Source organism: Coenobita brevimanus, chromosome 95 (genome assembly GCF_032717465.1).
Source record: "Coenobita brevimanus isolate Jiangsu-jjx chromosome 95, ASM3271746v2, whole genome shotgun sequence".
NCBI lineage: Eukaryota > Metazoa > Arthropoda > Malacostraca > Decapoda > Coenobitidae > Coenobita > Coenobita brevimanus.
The window spans coordinates 23,942,720-23,963,571 of record NC_137048.1 but is presented as its reverse complement, the minus strand read 5'-3'; the positions used below and the strand labels follow the sequence as shown (position 1 = coordinate 23,963,571).

General features: G+C 40.9%; 1 protein-coding gene across 1 annotated transcript in view; it reads right to left on the bottom strand.

Moving 5' to 3' along the window:
• The window catches only part of LOC145413257 (cell adhesion molecule 2-like), a 201,171-nt gene that overhangs the window by 20,477 nt on the left and 159,842 nt on the right, over nucleotides 1–20,852 (bottom strand). The gene's annotated exons all lie outside the window — the stretch shown is intronic.

Below are 20,852 nucleotides of genomic sequence, written 5' to 3'. Positions count from 1 at the left end.
ACAGCATTCACAACATGAGATAAGTAATAGATAATCAAGTGTTTAGTTGGTAGGGCGATTGCCAAATATAATGTCAGTGTCGAATCTCCAGCGGTGTGGTAACTGAGCAGTAGTTCATGAATTCACTCGTGTACATCACCAAGCATCCAATTTGTCCCCCACCTCACCAGCGTGGGATGGTGGCCTAGTAGTTAAAGAGGTCTTCTGTCGTCTGAAAAGGGTGTGCGTCCGATCCCACGACTGGGCAGGGCACAGGTATTTAACGGATTTCATAAATAAATAAATAAATAAATAAATAAATCTCCGATAACATCACAAACATTTCATAAATACACTCTCGTTAATACCAATGCCTCAGTCGTGAATCAGAAAACCCTAACATTGATTTAATTTGGCTAATGGGTGTTTTATACACACACACACACACACACACAATATATATATATATATATATATATATATATATATATATATATATATATATATATATATATATATATATATATATGTGTGTGTGTGTGTGTGTGTATATCAGTAATAGCCTGGACTATAATCCTTGCTTCGGGCCATACACCCTCGATTTAAGGGACGATGCAGGATTGAATGATGGTTGGAAAGTCATCGGGATACACCGTGGGTGTGGTAAACTACTGTTGTGTGACTGAAGATAAAGAATTAATGACATGGCGCTAATCAAGGTTCAGATATGTTAAGTACGTTGGGACTGTCTGTAGTTGGGTAAGCTGCTACCTAATCTTGCTTAGGGACAAGGTTTATGGTATTCATGCATTCCGCACATAACACTAATAAGTACGGCTGTGCGCTTTGGGATCCTGGTATTCTCTGATTTAGACCTTAGATACTTGTTGAACCCCATTCTCTGATTTAGAACTTAGATACTCGCTGAACCCCTAATCTTATAATAGATGACGAAGATATTATTTTCTTCCTAATTTCAGGTGCTTTTATTTAGCTCACAGGTAATATTCCGTATAGGGGTTAAGACAAGCTTTTGTTAACCCTTTTAGTAAGAAAGGTATTTCCTAAGTTGAATAAAAACGTCTAGACTCAGAAAGAATAAACTAAAAAAAAAGAAAAAAAAAAAAAGAAATGTGTGTGTGCGGGGAGGGGGGGGGGGAGATAACGGATTCAAAGGGGCAAAATTTGCAGTCACGTCCAGACAGCAGTGAACTGAAGGAAGCGGAGAGAGGAACTGAGGGAAAAGTAAGACTGGCAGGGAAATGAGACAGGGAAAGGAAAAGAAGTAGGGAAGAGGGAGGTAGGAAGGAAGATACGAGGAAGTGGTAAGAGGCAAGGGAGAGAAGCGGTGGGGAGATGCATGGTGGGGAGATGCATGGTGGGAAGGGACAAGGACATAGGAAGGAAGACAGAGAAAGAATGATGGAGGAGGAACAGGAAAGGGAACATAAGTAGGGTAAACAAGGGAGGGAAGAAAGATACATGTGAGTGAGATAGGAAGCAAGGGGGGAATGTATGAGGGGGAAGGGATGGATGTGAAAAGGGGAAGAAGAGAAAGAGAGAGGGGAGAGGGATAAGGGAGGAAAAGAAGTAAGGGAGAAAGAAAAAAGGAGAAAGATTAGGAGGGGGTATGCAGCATAGGAGGGAAGGTGGGAGAAGTGAGGAGAAGGGCAAAGGAAGCGATGCAGGGAAGGGGATAGGAGAGACAGATGAGAAAGGGAAAGGAATGGGGGAAACACCCATGAGAGGGGAGATGCATAAGGCAGGGGTAAGAGGTAAGGGAGGGTAGGTGTGAGGGGGGGCTAAGGTAGGGAATGGGGCGGAAACGAAAGACAAAGGGAAAGGGGAGAGAAGGAGAAGCGGGGTAGGGAAAGGAAGATACGGAGACAACGGAAGGAAGAGTTGCGGGAGCGAGGAAAGTGATGTGGAAGGAAGGGGAAGGAAGGTTGGGAGGGAGGAGAGGTTCAAAGGGAGAACTAGGGGAGAGAAGAGGCAGGTTATTATGAGAAGAGGGGAGAAAAAAGGGGGACGGACGAGTAGATTAGGGAAGCTCAGTGTGTGGATGGGAAATGATATGAGAAACCTTTGATGTGGGAAGCCAGTAATACGACTTGTTGGATGTCGTCCACCACTGTTTGAAAAAAGTAAATAGTAGTCTAGCGAGTGGATCTTAACCCTCTCTGCCCTAGTATGTCATTTTTGTTTTATCCCCGTTGCCGTCTATACTTTGCGTAAATAAAGCACCGTAAACAAGGATAATAACCAGCTATATGCAAAAAAAATAAAAAAAAATAAGGGAGATATACTAGAAGTTCTATGGCTACGAGATTACTGCCCTTGAGGTGGTATTTTCACGGCCTAAAGAGGTTTTATACTGCCTAAATCTTCAGCGATTTATTTTTGCATGGTACGCCCTTATATTCTTCTCTATGTTTACCCTTCCAACGCGATGACACAGTGATAGTTAAATCTTGCTACTTACAGACGATTTTATTTTGGTCAGAAGAGACTTTCTGCTAACTACTCGGCTGCTCTTAGAGGCTGAATATAATCTCCTGGCAGCTGCATAAATAGAATACCAAAAGTATCACCTCGCATCGACGTAGTTTCTTTTTTTTTCCTTGTTTTTATTTCTTTCCTTTCAGTACATGTTCCAACACCCTGGGAAGGGTTGTCACTGAAGGCCAAGCAGTAAATGTATAAACAAGTATTTACAAAACCCAGTACCGATATGACATATGCACACATTAACTGGTAAGGAAGAGATGCTAGATACTCTACTACGCTGACGAAAGTACAGTTTTGGGGGGCCAGATTTTCGTGGTCGAGGAGGCTCCCATGTACCCCTTTCTTCTTATAGTTCTTTCGCAGTAACTTGCTCAGATTTTCATTTTGCAACTTATTTCACGGAGATCTGTGACTGAAAAAAAAAAAAAAAAAAAACTAAGGCACGATATCCTTTCATTAGCACTTTTTCATGACTAGCATCATATCGTATTGTTAAACGACAGTTACAACTCAATTTATTTCTGAATATGAAACGTTAATATTCCCTTCTACGTTATTCGTTCAGTCTATATCAAGGTTAATTCTTTCAGCTGGAGAATGTACTTCATAAACACACACACACACACACACACACACACACACACACACACACACACACACACACACACATATATATATATATATATATATATATATATATATATATATATATATATATATGTATGCTTATCACCAGACGATTGCATAAGATTTTATCAGATCTCTGGAAGTGAAGAGGTGAATGAGGGCTACATCTACCACCTCCCGTTCGAAAAATGTCGCCAAAACTGAAGATCATCATCAAGGTAGCAGCGTGAATAAAATATAAAATACGTCAGCAGAATAATGGGGTTAAAGACATCACACAAGACTACTGCAAGGTACAGTATGCAAATTAAATCGTCAAAGAAGAGGTGTTAGAAGGCGTCCTATGTCATCGAGCACACGGGCCATGGGTTGCATCAAGCGCCCCCGGATTCCTCGCCAAGAAAATCCAATTCTGTGAAACCCTGAAGCCCAAGCGGCTCCTTTACGGTCTTCTCGTTTTAGTGAATCTTATATTTCCCTGTTTGGGATGGAGTTTGCCTTTTCAATTTCCTGTCGTCTGGCGAGGAAACGAGCGAGGCTGTGTCTTTCTGCGACTTGAGGCGGCAGGCTTTGTCGGAACAAGGAGGATATATCAAGATGAAGAAGAGACGCAGTCGGTTGAGATGGATATAGAGAGAGACTGAAGATGCTGAAATTAGTAGTAATACTGTTGCCTGTGTCATGGATGCTACGATGTTTCTTATATTTATGTACCAGTACCATATGTTGCATTTATATGTCGGCGTGAGTTACCTATGAATATTTTTCTTCACGTTGTCACTGTCACCGTTACTCATAATACTTATGCCTTCGCTGCTGTAGTTGTTGTTGTTGTTGGACAACCTCATAATCCACTCTGATTGGAAAGATGTGCCGAATGAGAAGAAATCCGACTGACTGCTGGGGCGGACCTCAAACCAGCACAACTGATAAGTTGTTTTGTTGCCTCCGTTGTACGAGGGGTGATTAGAAAGAAATGACAGTGAGTCCATAAACTTTTATTAGCATGAAGAACTATCAAACTATGACTCACATTCCTTCAAAGTACTCCCCTCCAACCTCTATGCAGCGTTCCATTCTCTTTCTCCACTTCATGAAGCAAGCGTGGTACTCTGAAGACGGTATACTTCAGAGTTCTGAATTGACGGTCCGTGCCAAGTCTTGGATGCGATGAAATTGCTTCCCAGCGATGGCAGATTTAATTTTTGGAAACAACCAAAAGTCACAGGGAGCCAGGTCAGGGAAGTAGGGTGGGTGGGGGAGCAGAGTTATACCTTGTTGTTCCAGGTACTGCATAGTGAGCCGAGCTTTGTGGGGTGCAGCATTGTCGTGGTGCAGCAAAAGGCGAGACCGACGGCAGGTTGGTGCGGTGTTGGCCTTGTGTTCCAAGACTTGTGGAAGGACCTGGTCTGTGTAGTATTGGGCTGTGATAGTGGACTTTTCAGGCATCACATCCACGCATATTGGTCCTTGAGAATTGAAAAAGATGGTGAAAAGGCGCTTCCGGCTGCGAAATCCTTCCTTCAAAATCTGAGGTCGAGGGTCTTCATTGCCCAACCACACCATGTTTGACTGCTTGTCACGGGTTGTGAAGAATGAAATCCAACACTCATCTCCAGTAGCAACATCTGAGAACCGTTTTGGACCATTTGGTTCAAATTCAGCAAGCCAGACACGACAAATCCTCACCCGTTCAGCCTTTTGCTCATCAGTCAACAAATGGGGTATCCATCGATAACACTTCTTCCTCAGGTGTAATTGTTCATGCACGATGTCATATGCACTCCCATAACTGATATCAAGCTCCAAGGCTAAGAACCTAAGAGTTACAGTTGGATCCTCGTCAGTGATGGACCGTGCACGGACAGTTGTTGCTTCGGTCACGGATGTCCGGGGGCGTCCAGAGCGTTGTTCATCTTTCAATTCAGTTTTTCCTGCTGTGAAAGCACGAATCTAGCGGGAAACAGTTTCCAGGGAAGGAGTAGTGTCTGGATAAACTTGTAATAATTCCCCTCGAATCTCTGTTGCCTTCTTTCCCAGTTTCCACCTCGTAAAAATGTAGAACCTGCAGCCTTCTTTCGAGTAATCCATGTTTCTGGCCAGAGAGCAAAAACAAGAGTGAAGCATTCACTCACAACAATAAAACAAGAAAAGTCAGGCATACGGCGACAAGTTCAAACTCGTAAGGACAGGCAACTCTGCACTCTCCTTGCTCCCCTACCTCCCATCATTCAAGGTTTTCATGTTATAGCACGACCTGTCATTACTTTCTGATCACCCTTCGTATGAATGTTGGACAATACAAAATTATACGCTCCAGGGTGCGGAATGCACCGTTACTGTGTATACATTTATCGCCTATACACTTATCCATTCATGTTTGTATGAGAGCACGTATATGCTCTATCCACTGGGGAGTCTTATTAGATTAGTCCTATATGTCGCTCATGATCTGTTTTAGAGTTGTCTAAGGAACGTGGTTTTGCTTCAGGTAGGATGTTATGGTCAAGGCTGCTAAGTGCATGTTGTAAATGTGGATCTATTGTTTATTTCTTCTTGCATGTGGTGGTGGTAAAATGTCAAGTGTTGCTGTAATGACTTTTCGGGGTACTTTTAATTTGTGTGACAGTATGATTGTGCAAGTACTAGTAAAGGTGTTGAAAGTTGTTCTTTGCTGAAGGAATAAACTCTGTTCCTTTTTCATGCCTAGATGATCCGTGACTTTAAAAGAATCTTTCCGCAAGCAGATGTGTACTGGTGTTGCTTGTGAACAATTTTTTATGATACAGACGACTTTTTTCAGTACTGAATGGAGAATGTTGTGATGTCCATCTGACTATTATAGTCGGGTGTCCACTCAAGGCTGGCATGGTATGTTTTTGATCTAATGAAGTATTTACAATACTGAAGTACCATTTGTTAGTCACTGCCTTGTCAAAATCAGCAGCTTTGAGTGTTTACGAGCACTGAGTCTTGGAGTATATTTCTTGCTTGTAATGTGTCGGAAAGGGACAGAGGATGGCAGGTATACTGAAGGCGCTGACAAGGAGCAGGGAGGTGAGTAGGACGGTAAGGAAGTCATTGTGCGGTAGTATTGTGATCCCCATGCCAACGTGGAGAAAAGAGGCTTGGTCTTTTCTGGAAATGATAAATCAAGAGGAAGAGCTGTGGAAATGAGCTACCTGAAGGGAGTGTGTGGAACTACGTACAGAGACAGATAGACAAATGAAGTTCAAGAGCGCTGTGATGGCGATGTGGATGTGCTGGAAAGTGTAAGGAGGAACACAGTGGGATAATCTGGCCATGTGGAGCGAATGAAGAATGCGAGATTAGTAGAACGTATGTTATTAGGGTGGAAGGACAGGAAAGCAGCGAGAGACCAAAGAATTAGGTGGAGGAGTGGTAAAGAGAGGTACTATGGGTCACAAAAGTACCGGCGCACAGGGTGTTCGATGCCTACCGAAAACAGTCGATCAACTGCTGATGATTACCAAGCTCTCATTATGTATAAACAACGTCTGTTTATCCAAACATAATATTTCCTATATGTTTGCAAGAGGCTATTGCTAGTTAGCGATATACTACACCTCCCGGCATTTTGGTTACCAACTTGTGGTAGGTCGGATACTGATATTTCGTTGACCTTCGTTCTGTTGTCTCAGATGTTCCATGCATATTATGCACCGATACTTTTGTAACTTATAGTATATAAATGAGAAGTGGTGTGGGATGGAGTGAGGGCAGCCTGTCGGTGAAGGGCAGACCGACGAAGTTGGGATACGTGAGTGGTCACTCTCCCTCCCCCCCCAGGGGGATGAAGGGGTCTGGCTAGAGAGACAGATAAACAGTGAGTGAATGAGGCTAGAGTTTTCCCTCATAGTATCGGCAACGTTATTTAGTGCTATATTCCTTGTATGGTGGGAAAATTATTGTTGAAGTGACGGAAACTATTTCTAGTCTGTTATTTGTAATTCAAGACCGTTGTATCAGAGGGCATTCCTGAAGTCTGGAACTAGGATCATATATCATTACTGTTATAGATGGATGTTATATTGATATCATCTTGGGTCTGTTGCAGTTCTGATGACACTCCTATATAGACTGAATAAAGTAGGAGCGGTGCTGGAGAGAGGAAGTACTGGCGCGGTGGCATGGATATAACAGGGCGGCTCTGTTACCTGGTTATGCAAATGTCTTTCAGCTTCCTCCCAGCCCCTGAAACAAGGATCGTAGCCTGGAGAAGGGCAATTTCAGACTGCAAATGAACCTGGGCCCACTAAAACAACAAGAACAAACCTAACAGACAGCATTCAAAGGTCGCATACATCGGTCAACGCCAATACCAGACAACACAGATCACAAAAAATTTAACTTTCCCTCGGCCCCTGACCCACATATCCACAAAATTTCATTCTAATCCATCGATAACTTTTTGAGGTATCTTGTGGACAACCGAAGAAAAAAGTAATGAACTGGGACTAGAAACTCAGATCACCATCAAAATTTAATCAACTCTTCCTTGGGTCATACACTCATACTCCCCAAATTGTAGGGATATCCATCAATAACTTTTTGAGATATCTTGCGGAATAACATACTAACACGGATGAATGGATAGCAGCCTCCTACTTGCGATGTCGGAGGTAACAAAGCAGGAAAGAGGATGGGGCCCTGCGTGACTTATGAACCCCTTATGTGACATACTTAGGAACATGGAATACCAGTACACAGGCCATTGTGTCTACAGGCTAACAGTACAATGACTGTTACATCAGGATCAGCGTAACAAAAGATATGTAAATAAATCTAAAAATGAGCTATAGATGATACCTCCATATGGTGAAGCGTGCATTTCTTGACTAAGGAATTGCAGGCTTATAAAAATTAATAAATAAATTAATACACAGTGGTGGCATTACACGATCCAATATTAAGGACGAGAGAGAGAGAGAGAGAGAGAGAGAGAGAGAGAGAGAGTGTGTGTGTGTGTGTGTGGAGCAACATATGATCTTTCAACGTTATACACGAAGGTTGGAACACGAGGATATAAAAAGGAAGATGGAATGGACAGTGCAAGTTGCTTTTAAAGGACTGAATAAGAATTTGATCGCAGTAGGTGAACACGAAGGATACTGGGTTAATAACCGAGATGGCAAAAACTTGACGTTCTCAGAGGATCAGATAATAAATATGACAAACTGCCTGGTAGAAAACTGCTTGTTTACTTGTGCAAATATGGTTTTCAAACAGTGCATAGGAATGCCCATGGAACAGACCCAGCCCCATTCATGGCAAATCTATACATGTATACCGTAGATATGAATTCAGTTGGATGGAACGAATGTCAAAAGTTCAATGTTCAGTAGCGAAGAAATTTAACAAAACTAGACGATTCACTGACCATTTAATAACCTTAAACAATGATGGAGAAACGAATGAAAGGGTAAAAGAAATATATCCGAAAGCACTAGTATTAAATAAAGAAAACACCGACAACTGCCAAGCAAGTTTTTGGGAAATTAATATGAACATAGAAAACAAAATTATATGAACAAAACTATATGATAAAAGAGATTATTATAATTTTGAAAATGTATCATACCCAGGCTTGTCAGGAAACAACCTACAGTTCCAGCATACTGTGCATACATGTCTCAATTGCTACGGGTCGCAAAGGCAAGTACAAATTCGGAAAATTTTATTACAAGAATCAGATATATCACAAGAAAATTTATCAGTCAAGGCTTTATCAAAACAGAATTACGTAAGACATTAGAGAAAACGAATCATCTTCACTATAGCCCCTACAAATATCTAAAAGGAGAAATGCACAGTCTTACAAGAGAATATATCGATACTGCTACGGATACAATAGTATCCTGGGGCCGTCAATGAGGAGAAAGTGCTCGCGGGATCACCCCCTGGCTCTGTAGCAGATTAAAATCGACACTAGCAAAAACCAATTATACCTACCAATTTGGACGCAACTGGTTGGGACTTAATCGACCATAACAACAACAAACTATTCCTCTCAGTTACAACAACCAATTATACCTATCAATTTAGGCACCGGTGCCACTTAATCGACTATGACAGCAAGAAACTATTCCTACCAAACTGAACTCCACTGAATGTGGCATATTTGTCCTCTCTTTTCATATATATATATATATATATATATATATATATATATATATATATATATATATATATATATTGTGTGTGTGTGTGTGTGTGTGTGTGTGTGTGTGTGTGTGTATGTGTGTGTGTGTGTGTGTGTGTGTGTGTGTGTGTGTGTGTGTGTGTGTGTGTGTGTGTGTGTGTGTGTGTGTGTGTATACAATGGTACCTCTGTGTTGCATCAACCCTTCTCGCCACAAATCGTTCCTACAGTGGTGGGAGTAGCAGTGAAACCACATTATGTCGCTGTTCCTTTGACAGACATTTGTTTATGCGCAAGAACAAGAATGCTATTGTAATACACCGTGCGAGGTGAAAGAGTTCAGCCAAATATTGTGTTTCATCCTGCAGTTGTATTTACCTAGGTGCACTATGCAGAAGGTTCCGATTTCCTTTAACACTGAACAATTTCAAAAAAATTTATATCCGCAGAAAATATTTACTGATTACAGTTAAAGCTACAATTTTGAAAATGACACAGTTGAAACACAAATCTCCTTCCCTTAATGATTCAAAGTATAATGGGTCATATACGCTTTAAAAATAAATACTATATACTAATCATTTCAGTGTTATTGCTCAAATGACGTGGATTTAGAACTCGCGTGGTCGCACCCCGTTGTAGCCTAGACCCATGAAAGTCTCGTCACTGAGGATTGAGAGTGACAACCACCCATTCATCCCTCGCGTTTTTGCCCTCGAACACTTATTTCGTTAGAAACACTACGGCCAGCGCAATGCAGCCCTGGTGTACCGTAAATATCACAACAATGGAACGTGAGAGTCCCCTCCTATTTATCTATCTCCATTTGCCTGTTGCTGGTGACGCTGCAGTAGCAGTGCTCCAGATACACAAAGCGGCTGTCACACTCTAGAAGCTGTATTCTTGTGTGTCTTAACGGGGGTTTCTTGCATATCTTCCGTAGCAGTATATTTGGCATAATACAACTTATTTTCATTCGAGCCATTTATACCATTGTAATATGGACATAGTAAAAATATATAACATCTGTCTATCTCTAGCCAGAAACCTCAATTCCATAAGGAATTGCCACAAACAAATCGCCTCCATGTCGCCGTGTCCCCTGACACTTCGCTGCCCTCCCCACAGCTCACTCCCACTTCTCTCATCTCCACTCCATCCCTCCATCTCACCCTCGGTCTCCCCATTCCTCTCCCCTTTCCTCCTCACTCACATGCACTTTCCTCGTTAATCTATCGCTCTCTATCCTCTCCACGGGGCCAAACTACCTCAGTGTATTTCTCCTAACACTTTCTATCACATACACATACACACCACAACGCTTCTTCACTTCCTCATTTGTCAATCATCATATGCTCCACGCAAATAACGCAAATAATCTTTATTGGTCGGTGGGGGACCTCATAATACACTTACTAGGTGTAGTGCTACTCTAGAGTGACTCTACATTGAGTGACAAGCCAAATTACTTCCTGTAAGACAGAAAATAATTTAATACGCTGGATGGTAACCTTATACCCAACCAGTACGTGTTTTCTACGTGTCAACAAGTGGGCTGGCGGAGGGCTAGTGCCCCTCCCCGGAAAACAAATAACTAAAAAGAGAAACAAAATAGATAACATAAAGATAATGCAATAACATAATAATGTACCAAGTAACACAAATACTCTGGTGTAAAAAGGTGCTAGGGAGCTTCATTATGCGAATGGGGGATATATTCACGGGACCATTACGATTTATTAATGCATAAAATTACACTAATACTTTCCCTTATGTTCTTTATTTCTAGAAATCACATAATTTGCTTCATAACATTATAAGAAGATAAAAAGTTAATGCATAAAATTACATTAATACTTTCTCTTACTTTCTTTATTTCTAGAAATCACATAATTTGCTTCATAATATTTTAAGACGATAAAAAGGCGTCACAAGTAAGGTAACTCGCTGAGGGATAGGTGCTTTGAAGTCTCTTACGTCACAAAGATTCGTCTTCTCGTCAGCTTAAGTGGCTTTGTAGCACCTCTTCCTTAGCGGTAAATTATGTTTAACACAGTCTTAAAATTCTGTTGTATGTTATTTATATGTTTTTATATCGACAAATATTGCCTATACAACATATTAGAAAATATCAACGTACGAAATAAGGATATGTGCTAGTAAAGAAGAAGTGCTAGCAAGCCTTCTTATGCGAGGAGAGTACTTGCACTAGAATACGGACATAGCAGCAGCAGTGGCAGTGGCAGCAGTACCATAGTAGTTGTAGCCCCAGGCACCATCCTCCTATTGGTGGATTGGGAGGGAAATGATGGATGTTTGTATAACTGGGCGGCGAATCTCCTCGGCTATATCGAGGCCACCACGTGTAGGTGTTCCTCTCCAGCACTACACAGGAGGACCTTTATGTTCGACATACTAAAAGGTAAGTGGTGCTCCCATATCGTGTGTCTGAGGATGTCTGCCACCTATTAACGTTCCCGTCTCTCACTGTTCCCAGAAGCCATCATATTTTATTCACAGGACGGCCAAGTGGTAAGTAAAGGGTCGTCTTGGGGAGTTAGCAGGAGGTAGGACAGACGACCATATTGTAGGTGGCATGGGAGGCTGCATAACACCTCTTTTTCTTTTTTTCACCTTCTTTTCTTTTTCTTTCTTTTATTCACATGACACTTTAATGTCACGTTGTCTGTCACTAATGCACGCTAAATCTATATTTAATACAAATGTCTGCTGTGTCACACTAATAACGCTAAATAACGCTTGGGAAAATGTGCGACGAAATTTCCACAGCCAAGAAGAATATGGCCCAGAGACAGGAGGCCGTCTTGTTCCGGGTACAGGAGTGTCGTAACACCCTTTCCCCAGCGATTTATTTTGCATATAACACTTTTTGTACGTTAATATGGCCACCTCAACTACTTATTGTGCATACTACTTTTTTGTTTGTTTGTTTGTTTGCTGCTGCTGTTGCTGCTGCTAAGTGTATCCTGGTATATCAGAATTCTTGTACCCTCTGTAAAATATTTCATTAACATTAGTCACCACTGCTATCATGTGACTTTTACATCGGGGTCCTAACTTCTTTCACGACAGTAATATTAGTCTGTCACTTTCAATTCGACATGCATATTGCGGGATTGATATACAGTATACATGTTTTCACTGAGTTCACAGGAAGGAATAGCACATCTACTTTATTTGAGCCATACCTACTACCTTACTATAGACATTTTCTAACCACTTCAGTATGTTATTTCTCTTGCTGAGCAAAATCGAATGGACTTAGAATATAATTTAAAAAAAATGTAAGCGTACTGAAGGGATTTTAAAAAAGGCAAACCATGTATAAGGAATTAATTCGGCCTCAAAATAATATGCCAGTTGATCCAGTGGCACAAATATACCTTTCTGTACTCTTTAAGGACAATACCTTCCACTACCTAAAATATTGCCAATTTAATAGTCTCATTGCGTTGATTTGGGTTCTGGATCAAAAATTATTAAATGGAATGGCTGTGTAATCATTCATGATGTGTCTGTTGTTAGAGAAAAGAAAAATAAAATTAGACTGATTTCTAGGTATAATGGCAGCCATCTGTGGACCTGAATGACTAATATACTGTAATTTGCCAGTCAGACAGCGCTGTATATCAAATTTCATATCACCTTATTGTCGTGGCGCAGCAGAGGTGAGCATAACAAGTTTATTATAGTCTCAAGGGCAGACGTTTCACTAGAGAGTAGAGGAACGTCTAACTACTTGCAGCATGACATTTGCAGTGTTTATCAAAATGCATCGTTTATTTGTTTTCACTTTCATACCCTGGGTCCACGTATTCATCTGAGCGCTCGATATCAGTGCTGCTGCTGCAATCACTGACTTTAACAGAAATGGAGTTTTATTAGTAAATTATAATGAAACTATATTTAGCAGCAATCAATCTCTGATAGGTACTCTGAATGTACCTGAGAGTCAGATGATCACGAGAATTCACTCTTACAAATTTCAGGCTTTGTACTTCAGTGAATATAAGTTATTCCTCAACTGCACAATTATGTTAGGCAACAGTGATTATTGATTTGAAGTGAGGTAAGAATAACCTGCTTGCTATGCTTCATCAAAGTGGATTTTTTTTCTTTTTTCAATATACCTCATGCATGAACGCCATCGATCGGCCTTCATTATTGTTGGATATTTTTGATGTCATTTAAAATTACAAGTAGTATTTTGTGACTTCTCTCTCTCTCTCTCTCTCTCTCTCTCTCTCTCTCTCTCTCTCTCTCTCTCTCTCTCTCTCTCTCTCTCTCTCTCTCTCTCTCTCTCTCTCTCTCTCTCTCTCTCTCTCTCACACACACACACACACACACACACACACACACACACACACACACACACACACACCTCAAACTACAACATTTTCCAACCTTCCTGATATACATATAACGCGGCGCGCAATAAGCCAAGTAACGCCGACCTTATATTAGATTCGGCTTATGCTCCTCAGGAAATATAAATCTTCCCCAAATGAGAGCTGGAGGCAGAAGGCGGTGAGGGCCTGCTCTTGATACATAACGACCAATTACAGGCTGGATGAGGCGCTCTGAGAAGTGGATCTGAGCCCAAGTGACAGACTCAAGGGCTCACTCAGTCCAGCTTCCAGCATTAAGTGGGATGTCCTCGCTATGAAGAATAACTGATTGTTTTTTTTTTGTTTTTTTCCTGCGAGCAATACTTTGTCTTTTAGGTTTCGCTCAGTATTTCTGTCAAAATAATTTTTAAAAGTTATTAATACCATAGGGTTTAGCTCAGTACTTATGTCAAAATAATTTTTAAAAGTTATAAATATCAGAGTCAAATGTTTGGCACTATGATATATAATTTTTTTTTTTTTTTTTTTTTTTTTTTTTTTAAGGGGTGGAGGGGAGGATATTTTTGCATCTCCCAAGGTTAATCTCCATGTTTAATATTATGAAGTTCAGTAAAGTTGTTGTATATTTTAATGATCCCTTAGCACTTACCACCCTACAACAGATGCTGAATATCGGATAAATATAGAATGTAGATAAAATGAGACTAGCTTCTAGACCCACTTATCCCTGAACCGTATCCCAATGCAGCAGCATCAGGGTCTCTGTTGCTGAGTGTTTTTTTGATGATTCCTATGTGGCAAGAGTAAAGTGCCCATCGACCCTGCTGTCTGTCTCTCTCTCACTATATTCTTTCCCCTCATTGGATCGCAGTATTGCGTCGTCTCCTCCACCCCGCCTGCAGAGCTTTTCCGTCTCTTTTTGCATCAGGGCCAAGAGAGGCACTTGTCGCAGCACTTCACTTTCTCCAGGCTCATTACACAATTCGTTTCTCCTCTCAAGTGGTTGGAGAAGTGGTCGGGTTCTGAAAAAGACGAGAATTCGATCCCATGCTTGAGCACGGAGAAGACTGATGATTTTAACTTCAGTGAAACGGGCTTTACTCATCCTCCACAGGATTTACCGATTTATTATCAAAACATCACCGTCAGACCTGAATAACAGTCACAGCATGAATTTTATTTTGAAGGTATAAACGTCGAACATGCCATGTGAAAGCGTGTGCACACTGGAAGACTACTGGGTTGCAGGGAACGAACTGCCATGCCTACAAGCAGCGAAGTACACATAAAAAGAAAAAACAAATTTCACTGTTTCTTGAAAGTTTCTTTGTCTCACTGTTTTATTTATGCACCTTGCTACTCTCTCTTGTCACTCCTCTATCAGTACTTCCCTCTCCTTCCAGTATCCTAACACTTTTCCAAGTTTCTCCTGTATTACTCCCTCTCTAATGATTCTGTTACCAAACACGGTTTTTCCTAATTTATTATTAAAAGCCGTGTTCAAATTTGTCTCCCCACTTCCATAGAATATTTACTGCTGTCATTCGGAATTGTACTGTAACATCGTTGATAACACTATGCACATTAATGTATGTAACGACAAGATCACACACACACACACACACACACACACACACACACACACACACACACACACACACACACGGCTGCAATATTTGTTTATCATATAATTCGTGATCCCATAGTTTACCTCAAACAGGCCGAAATAAATATGTCCAATCCTTTATATCCTCACTCATCACTGGTCTTTTAATATCCTGAATCCACTGACATCGAATTTAGATTGTTTATTCTTGGTCAGAGGAAGACCCTTGTGTTAAAAGGGTCAATGAAAGCTATGTTTTATATTTCCCGTGCAAGAAATCTTTCTTTATCAGAATTAAATCGTCAGGATGCATTAAGAATATAGTTAATGACAACCTCTGGCTAAACGGGTTGAGCCACTCTAGGCATCCTACCATTATGCACTCTTACCATAATTGCATACATATATACTCTCTGAAGCTTGTTTACGTGCCTACAAAATGGAAATATTTAACACCTGCTAGAAGTTGAGTCTCTCTTAAGCTTATGAAAATCGTCTGGAGGATGTACAGGAGTAATATGACAAAAAAAATAACATAGCGCAAGCTTTAAATGGGATTATTTCTCTTATGCTGCAAGACAACTTCCTTAAGCTCAAAGAAATCACCGGGTAGTGGCAAGAATTAAATAAGAAAAAGTCTTGTAGAATACGTATTGTTCACTGGATTCTTGCTGCCCCAGAGAGAATTTGCGAGCTGGAGAGGTTAGATATTGCTTCCACTCGCCTCTTCCATAAGAAAGGCCTTTCCCAGGTTAAATTAAACAGCCGGAAAGTAACAAGAAATGACTGATAAAATGAGTCATCTGATTCAAGGAGTTAAGCTTTATCATTTTTTTTTACTAAGTTCCAATGCTAACCCTTTCACGCACGTCTTCCCTTTTGAGCACTTCACTCCCCTTCTCTCGCTCATACATCACTCGTACATCCCACACGCTCATTTGCCCGTCTTTATATTCTGTTGCCTTGACTGTTCCATGTTTCCTAAATTTCAAAATGATTTATCTCTTCGGCACATTTCGATTTTTTTTTTTTTTTTTTTTTTTTTTGCTAGTACGTTTTTTTAAGAACTTCCGGGTTAACCAAGGTTGTGTCATTTACTTAAGTAGGAACTTTTGGCCGTGAGTGTACAGCAGCGGCCCAGACTTTCTTTCCTGAGCGGGCAACTCTGTAAGACACCTTAACCCTTTCAGTGCGATGACGTATTTGTTTACAGTATCAAACCCATTTTGTATTCGGCTTTGGGTATATAATTTCTTAGCAAAAATGTAAAGAAATACTATAAGCCATGTAGTTCGAAATTTATCTTAGGTTAACAAGAATGAAATATAATACATCCTTTAACTGACAGCGTTAAGGTAGTGTATCCCAAGCTGGTGAAATATGCTTTGATTTCTTCTCTTGCCCACCTAAGCAACCAGTCCACCTCGTGTTCACCTGCTCCTTCATCAGTCCACCGTGTTCCCGTGTCAGCTGTTCGTACATAAATCCATCTTTTTCTCGTGTTCAGTTACCAATACATCAATCCACCTTCTTGCCGTGTTCAGCTGCTTATGCCTCATTGCATCTTCTCGCGTTCGCTTGTTCATACATCACTCGACCTCCATCCCGTATTCAGTTACTCATACATCAATCCACCTCCTTTCCGTGTTCTGCAGTTCATACATCAATTCACCTAATTGCCGTGTTCAGCTGATCGTGTTCAGCCACTGCGTACTCACCCTGCCTGGCAGTAATTGAACAGGAAGGAGACTCAAGTGTTTCATCTTCCTTGAGAGCGTCTCTAACATCAACCCTCGCCTTCATCTCATGCCAATATTTGACGTGCTGTTCTGACATTACCGCTGCTCCAGGATCATCTTTCCTTAGTTGAAGCATGAAGTAAGAACATAAAATTATGTATATCCTTACAGGTTGCAGCATGGGAATAGAATTACGTTCTTTAAACATCGAAATGTTACCAGCTCAATATAATATTTATACTAGTATCTAGTGATGAGTTATCTTCCACCTGAACACTTCACAGCACAGCGCGAAAAAACGTTCCATACAGGATGCCTTCTTTTGTTAGCATGAGCTCGCTTTCTGTGCTGACTCCCCGTCAAGGCAAACTCTTTGCCTTTGTCAACTTCCACAGTTCTCCTTGCAGAAAATTTGCTCTCATGCAGCCTGTCCCGGTAATGGGTGGAGGCACTCGGGTCAAGGAGACGGAGTTACCAGCAATTACTGGCTCATTAATGAGCAAATGTGGCCCGCACAGATGCACAGAGAAGGACAACTGTTCGACATCGCAATACGGTTACCTCTGCCGTTACAGAATGTGGTATGGGAGTCAGCTGGACAGAGTAAGTACGATCACTGGCAATTAGAAGCTAATTTACAAGTGGGTATAGTAGGGCAAATCCAGTGTACTTACAGTCGGTCTAACGGCTGACTCGAGATACACCAAGTTTACATGAGAGAGACCCCTTCTGTTATTTCTTGGTGGTACTTTTATTCCTGGGAAAGTCGCCGAAGATGGGGGGCTCCCATCCCAATTCCCGCAACATCTGTTGTCCTGGCATTCGGTATACTCGGTCAGGATCTTCCGCCGTCCTGACATTAGCAGCAAATGCTACCCTTCGTGATGCCCTGGCCTCTCCTGCAAAAGGAATTCAATGGAGCTCTCAACTGAACCCCCTCATCAGATGTTGTCACAACCTCCCTTCCATGTACTGTTGAGCCAGTATGTGCCCTTGCAGCCACTTCTCATCCTTCACCGAACCTGCCCATACACTTCCGTCATCAGAAGTTCACACAGTTGTCATGTTGCCAACAAGGGACGAGGGACCAAGATCCATGATACATGAATGAGTCTGACGTGTATGTTCAATAACAAAATGGAGCTCTTCCAGTAGAAGAAGGTTCCAAAAGGTGCAAAGGCATTTATCTACGTCAGGAAATGCTGAGCCACCACCACATGTCTCTGTGCCACCCAGTGGAGAACCCTACTGTGCAAAAAGACAGCCTTGCCTTTGTCGTTTGCGCTGGAATAGAGATACCCATAGTTAGCCCTCAGCGTCAGTCTAAACATGTACCAGGTCTCATCCACGCCAGGCCTAGAAAATTCAGTGGGGAAGCCTACTGCACAACAGAACGGAGCGAGAGCCTGGTCCTGTTTCGTTTTTTATCCCGGGCTGGATACACTATGCAGCTACCCTCAGTTGTCAGTTGCCCTTACCCTTGGAAGCTTCAGTATAGAACCTTGCTGTGTAGGAGTGCAGAGTGATAGCCTTGGCGTCTCTGGCATGCCCTACAGTCGACTGAAAACGCCTGGCAACTCTTGTATGTAGCAGGTGGGAACACCCACCATCCACTCACTCGTTGTAGTTCTGTCTTCGGGTGTGTCAACACTGAGTGACAAGTCAAATGCTTTCTTGTAACTCAGACAACCATTTCTAATATTGGATGATAACTATATAATCAGATGACGCCCGGTGGTCCAGTAGGTTAAAGGTACCCCAACCGCATGGAGTGGGGGCGGGTAGAGCTGTAAAGGTTTACAACTGAAGGAAGTTGGCGGTATGTTGGGCCTGAGTAGCTTAGCCCGATCAACTACGTTCTTGATGGAAAAAAAAAAATAAAAATAAAACATGATCATGATCATGAAGATGATGATGATACAGTTTGATGTATGATATTCGGTCTAGGACTGGAGACTCCTAAAAAAAAAAAAAAAAAAAAAAAAAAAAAAAACTAATGCATAGGAGCAGAGAGCGAGAGAAAGAGAGAGAGAAGCTTTCCTCGTCCCCTCCTCCACTAAGGAAGGAACGTAACCTACCTCTCCTCGTTTTGTAAATTGTGTATTAACTTAATTATTTGGTTTGAGAACTTGCGCACGAGAAGACTATTTGCTATACTTGTTTTTGTGCAAGTTGTTTATTTGTATGTTTCTCCTGCTTTTGTAAATATCTGGAAGTGTTATTTGCTATCTTCAGTTAGCCTTATTGCATATTATAGATAACACCAATATCAAGAACTCCAATTGCTCTCTCCGACCGTAGTGTATTTACTCCTCCCTGTCCCTACGTCACAGTACAAGTTCTTTACTCTGCACTCCCTCTATCCTGTCTCACATCTTATTCTCCCCATACTTCTCTTTCAGTTATACAGACACAGCACTTTCACTACATAATTCTTCAGCAACATTAACTCTGGTTAAGAATGTGAAAATAATTATTCCATTTACCATGTTCATAAACTATCTTGAGCCTAGTTTCCAAATAAGATTGCATGCTTATACTTGCATCTACCATATATATCAACAACTATCGAACACTTTATTATCATACCAGAGTGAAAATTAAACACCCAACCCCAAAGGAAGGGTTTTCTGACAATAATTCACAACTAGGCTATTGACTGTTTATTGTGAAATCTGGTTAACATCATTATGACGGCCTACCCATGTACTTGCACCTGGGGGGAACCGTTCGTGTTTTGGTTAGCACATCCAACTCGCAACTGGAAAAATCTGTGTTTGTTTGTCAGATTTGTTAGATATTTGGACAATGTTTTTTCTTGTCCCTTCTCACCCTAATTGGTACAATTAATGGTGACCTAGATGTTAATTTGATTGTTGCTTGACGTACTCTAGAAGAAGAGCTTTGATCAAAGTGAGTAATCTGCCTGAATAACCTTCGTGTAGTCTACAGGCATGAAACTAAGCCGCGTTATTCCCAAGTGATCGGCAGTCACGTCTCAATCCCTCTACACTCAGCATAGCCAAAAACAACCCTACAAGTACACAAATAATCCTACAGGTATACATGACTCCTCTAACTCGTCCTAAAATTGTCATCCCTCTGTCTTGAATGCCAGGCTGCAACAAGAATTAACATTAGAATATAGTGCCAGTCACGAAAAATGCTAGGGATAAGAAGTAAAACCGCAGTATTGTTTTAATCCGCCACTAAACTATAGAAAAAAAATAGATAAAACTCCAACAGGTCACGGTGTAAGAACTATAGGACGGAACAGCCCAGCAACAACACTGTATCCGCAAAACTGACAGCTTTTGTTTAAACATGGTATTAGACCATAAGCCCAGTATAAGGAGATGGTTGTTATAGCCTATTACTTTAATGATAAGTAATCATCATCTACACTTAACAACCTTGATTCCTAAATTATTATTATTATTATTATTATTATAAAAATGTTACTGATAACTAGAATGCAATAAAAAATTACTTCGAATCTACTTTTACATTATCCTTCAGTCATGATTATGAATAACCGCAATTTGAAGCTGTGCTGTACAACACATTTTTATATTTAATATGGCATAAATAAATATATTCATTATAAAAATTATATCTAACAGATTCTGACATTACCAGCATTGCTCCTACATAATAATAATAATAATAATTATAATAATCAGCCATTACACATTGGTACTTTAAAATGTTGGTATTATATATATTTTGTTAAGCCACATGTATACTATGAAGGTCTGTGTCACATCAGGCAAATCACGCCGTGTGTAAACTGCGTTGTTTAAGATTCCAGCTAAATAAATACTTAATTGTTAAATAGTTCGGAAAATTTATATATACATA